Here is a 4,999-nt window from a genome sequence, read left to right as displayed (position 1 = left end):
CGGTTGTTGGTGTGTTTATAGAACTTATGCAGAAACCTATTGACCTGTTCATACACGGCATATCTAAACGGAGGAAAAAAACAAGGTGATGCGAGGGATATGAAAGATACATAGATAAATACAAAGCGTACAAAAGTTGACACGTATGCAGAGACACGAAACCAGAATAAAGAAATTGTAAAAAATATCAGGTTCAAAACAAGACATGAAATATTAGATGAGAAAGTACAGTTGACTGAAATAATGTCGGAGTTTTCTGTGTTAAATATCTTCATTTTTTTTACACCGATTCCATATAACAGGACGATTGTGCTTTGAAGATTGCAGCCTGATATCGGTGCGAAATCGAGGAATGATCCACTTCTTCAAATGACGCACACTGTCATGTTTTTCTTCTCGCGTAATAAAATGGCTCTACAGGGCACGGTCTAAGGATTTGAACTGGCTAAAGCTCCTCTATGCCACTTGTGTTCCTAAGTGAGAAAAAGAAGCAGTGGTGAATTCCATTCCGAATACAAAATTTGTTCGTTAAGCAGCACCGAAAGTTCTTCATATTGCACTCTTTCGGAAATTAAAAAAGAAGTACAACAGAAAATAACTGCACCCTCACTGTTTCTTTGCCTACACGGATTCGTGGTAGAAGCTGAGGCGACATCCCAAAGAACTCAATTTCGAACTAAATTACGAGTGTTTATACGAGAAGTAACGCGGGCAAGGAAAAGACCCACAACAGCCGAAATGCTCAGGAATTTCCCATTCAATGGTATATAGGCACTTTCCCATTCAATGGTATATAGACCCCTTATTCACTGACTAAACTTATTCAATTTTTCATACAAGTGGCCATGCTGGGAAAATTAATGCACGCGAAGAAACAGTATTCCAGTAGCTCAAGCGTTCTCCACCTGCCCCCCCCCCCTTCCCCCCGTCGCTTTCTATGTAGGAACGTATAGACAGCTTCCACTGGCGCATGCCAGATGGCCATCATGTTGGTGGACAAGGATCACGGCAAAAATTCGCGCGCTTGTCTAAGCGGCTTGTCGCGACCTGAACTGTGAAAACTTCGTATCAGCGAGGCGTGTTGTTTCACTGTGGCACCCTTAAGGTCAGATGCAAGCAATATATACACAAGTGACGAGTTTACAAACATAAAAGAGCACCCGGATTCAAACCTGACCGTGGCGGCCGCGTTCCGATGGAGGCGAAACGCAAAGGCGCCCGTGTTCTGTGCGATGACAGGGCACGTTAAAGATGCCCAGGTGGTCTAAAATATTCCGGAGACCTTCACTACCGCACCTCTTTCTTCCTTTCTTCTCTCCGTCCCTCCTATATCCCTTCCCTTACGGCGCCGTTCAGATGTCCGCCGAGATGTGCGACAGATATTGCGTCATTTCCTTTCCACAGAAAGCAATTTACAAACACCAAGTGCACTTGCGGATGGCGACGTTCCCAATCATCGTCTGCCACGGTTTGATTAGCCAATCAAATCCCAGTCGTATACACATAACATGCTTCGAAGAAGTCTACCTTACTCGATATTCAATTTCACATGCGTCAATATTCGATTTTACATAATCGATTCCTTGTAACTAACTACATTTTGTGTAGATTTGTAACCAATCGATTTCTTTTTCAAACGGTAGCGTTTCGGGGCATTCAGTTAACGTTATGTTACCGTTTACCGGTAATAAATTACTTCTTTGCATAAAAGGCTACCGGGGCGAAGCGTCCGTGATGATACGATTGCGTTAAATAGTTCGGCGGCTCACAAAAGTGAGCATGGCTGCCTGGCGTGTAGCGTTTTCCGCGGTCTTCCTTCCTAGTGCAACTGGTGACATCTATGGATTCTTCTTGCAATACGTCGTGCCCGGCAGATTCGTTGTGATAAAAAAAAAAACTGCTTTTTCCTTGAACTGTTAGAAAAAGCGCCGAGATGGCGTGGAAGATGAGAAGGGATATTTACAAGACGGGCGCCGACTACCAACTGATTTATTTAGTTCCAAAGGGGCATAGGTATGACCATCACCCATGCAAAACATCTATCACACGATCCAGCGATAAACCTTATTGCCCCGTACAGTCTTTGCTTATTAACTGGACATACCACAGTTCTCCACAGTAAAAAACAAGAAATATGACATAAAATCGGCTTATAATCTGGAATAAAGAAAAATATCCTGTGTTTATCAACGCCGAATTGTATATCTCTTAGCCAGGCTTCGTCGAACTAGAAAAAAGAAAAAGGCGAAAACAAGGAACCAGTGTAGACAAAACAATTCATAGCAATGCAGTGTCAAAAATGAAAAAGTCGACCCCTGTCAAAGGGTCATCAAGACATACGAAAATCGCAGAAAAGATGGCAGTGGAATCTAATTTACAGCGGTTATCAGTAAGCGCAGTGAAATTAAACCAGATTTTACTCATGCTGACCAGGCCAGAGGCAAAAAATTCGTTGGAGGCAATTCGATATCTCTTAACTGCGTTAAGGTGAAAGCTGTTCGCGACTCATTGCACTGATTTGAATTTGCCGGGCTTGAATTCATTTCACGACAGAGGAGAAGAGCTGCTGGCCGAAGCGTGCAGAAAGATCACGGGACATAACGACGCGCTGCGCCGTGATGTCACGAGATCTTAATGTCACGTGGACCTTAGGTAACATGACCATGTGATGTCACGTGATCTAAAGGTCATGAGGCCTAAAATGTAACGAACGGATGCCAGTATGAGCCATTGAAAGCCATTGAGCCATTGAAACATGCCTTAATAAAGCATGTTTCCGTGTTGTGACTGTAACGGCGATTGTGCGATCACTGTCGAGTGCGGTCCGGTGGTACCACGGAGACTGCATCTGCGACATTGTTCCACATGCTCACATTATGCCCCCCCCCCCAACTTCCACTGAAGATCAGCGTGCTCTGCCCGTATCTCTCAGCGCCTGTACTTTCCTTAATGGGAAATAACTTGGGGTTGCCTTGCCATGACGGCCACCTACAAAATAACTGATTGGGCATCCACCTTCACCCAGCCCTTAATTCTAACTAGTGGGTCTCAGCGTGTGCTTTGCAGATTAGGCCATCAACTGAACCATATCAGCGCAACCTTCACGTGCGCACGATGATGAAGCCTGGGTTTTGCCGACGCTCTTAAAATGCCGGGACATGGTTAGAGCCCCGCATTTTCTTCCTTAAAACAGTTCTCAGTAATCAAACAACGCCACGAACCAAAGGAGCCGCCGCGGAGGCTTAGTGGTTATGGCGCTCAGCTGCTGGCCCGAAAGACGCAGGTTCGATCCCGGCCGCGGCGGTCGAATTTCGATCGAGGTGAAATTCCAGAGGCCCGTGTACTGCGCGATGTAAGTGCAAGCTAAAGAACCCCAGGTGGTCGAAATTTCCGGAGCCCTTCACTACGGCGTCTCTCATAGCCTGAGTCGCTTTGGAACGTTAAACCAGCATAAACCATAAACCAACGAACCAAAGGCCAGTACAGTTGTCAGCAGTTCTAAGATCGGTTACGGAGCGCCTACGAGACGATTGGCCGGGTGGGTTAGGAGGAGATGAGACATGTTTCTTCGCAGCGGAAGTAACGTTAAAGTAGGCAGTGTGAGGTTTTCAAATTTCGTCGATATATGCACAGACCGGCCCGAGAACCACATAGTTCCGCAGTGTTCCGTCTCTCTCATTGGCTACAGCCTGTGTGCCGAAGCGTGTGCCGATGCTTCCTTCTCACCCACGAAGAGCAGGGGTTAGGCTGGGCTACAGCTTTGTTACCCAGTAAAAGACGAGCCTTTTACAGGGTTGAGAACTGCGACGTGGGCAGTAGAAGGTGCGGCGCCCGTGTGTATAACGTGCCTCACCTTGCGTCGATGAAATCGGGCGAACGCACGCGCGCTTTCAAAGCACAGCTTACAAGCTGCTTGCGTAGGCGCTGTATGTGCGTTCAGCGCTGTTTACGTTCTGTAGTTTGCACTCCACAGTTCGGAATAAGCATCCACGGCTGATGACCGCTCAGGCCGTCCTCTTTCCTCGTGGAGCCATCGGTGAAAGGAGTAAGATAGTGTCCCTCGAAGCATTCCTCCTCCGTCGTCTTCTTGGCGCATTTTCCAGCTTCTAACACTTGGGTACGGATTCTTCGAACCACTTTCCTTGAACCACTACTTTGTGCAAAAGAAGGTGTTAAAAGGGCGTTTCGCGTCGCTTGGAACCTTTCTTGAGCTCTGAGAATTAGTCTTGCTTTGATTCACAACTTCAGCGTTTCAAAATTTTTACAAACACAATTTACTTCTAAAACCTTTCGCAATCACTAGAAATATTGTCTTGCTTCTTCTTACCTGGTCTTTTTCGAAATGGCCGTGAACGCGGCAGCACCATAACGTAAACGCAGTAGACTACTTGGTGTAAAATGCCACAACGTCGTGATAAGTGGAGTGCGGACTGGCGGAGAAGAAACACATGTTGGGCAGCGGTGACACTTCACGGAGTGCCATGTTTAGCGCCGCTGACTGTACAAATGGCCTATAGCGGGCGTTTGCTGACAGCGCTTGGATGACTTTACGTTCGTCCACGCCGGGGCTGCGTTGAGCGGCTCCGTGCTGCAAGAAGCCTGTGACACGTTACGAAATCTCATCCTGGTAGGGCTACAGCGCGGATTTCTAGCCGCGTCTTTAGAAGGACTTATGTTGTCTACGTGCCATTCGCTACGCAATTGGTGCGGTCTAGGAGCGGCGCCCGAGTCTCCGACAGACACAGCTAAAACGGTGTAGTGAGCTCGCAGTTTGGCTGACTTTGCAGCCGAATTCGGAGTACTGTTGAAGGCGACATTTCGCCGGAACCAGTTTCAAACCTATCCGCCAAGGCCAAGAAATTGAGGTCCTCCGCTGGTATTCATTCAAATCTCCATGCGTGCGGTACGGCGAGTTGTGTCTAGTGTTGTTCACATGGCCACTCACGCCGATAGTTATTCGCTCGGCTTCAAGTTGAGCACTGCCTACTTGTGATACACC

Source organism: Amblyomma americanum, chromosome 1 (assembly GCF_052857255.1).
Source record: "Amblyomma americanum isolate KBUSLIRL-KWMA chromosome 1, ASM5285725v1, whole genome shotgun sequence".
Taxonomy (NCBI): domain Eukaryota; kingdom Metazoa; phylum Arthropoda; class Arachnida; order Ixodida; family Ixodidae; genus Amblyomma; species Amblyomma americanum.
The sequence above is the reverse complement of the archived record's forward strand: the minus strand, read 5'-3'. Positions refer to the sequence as shown.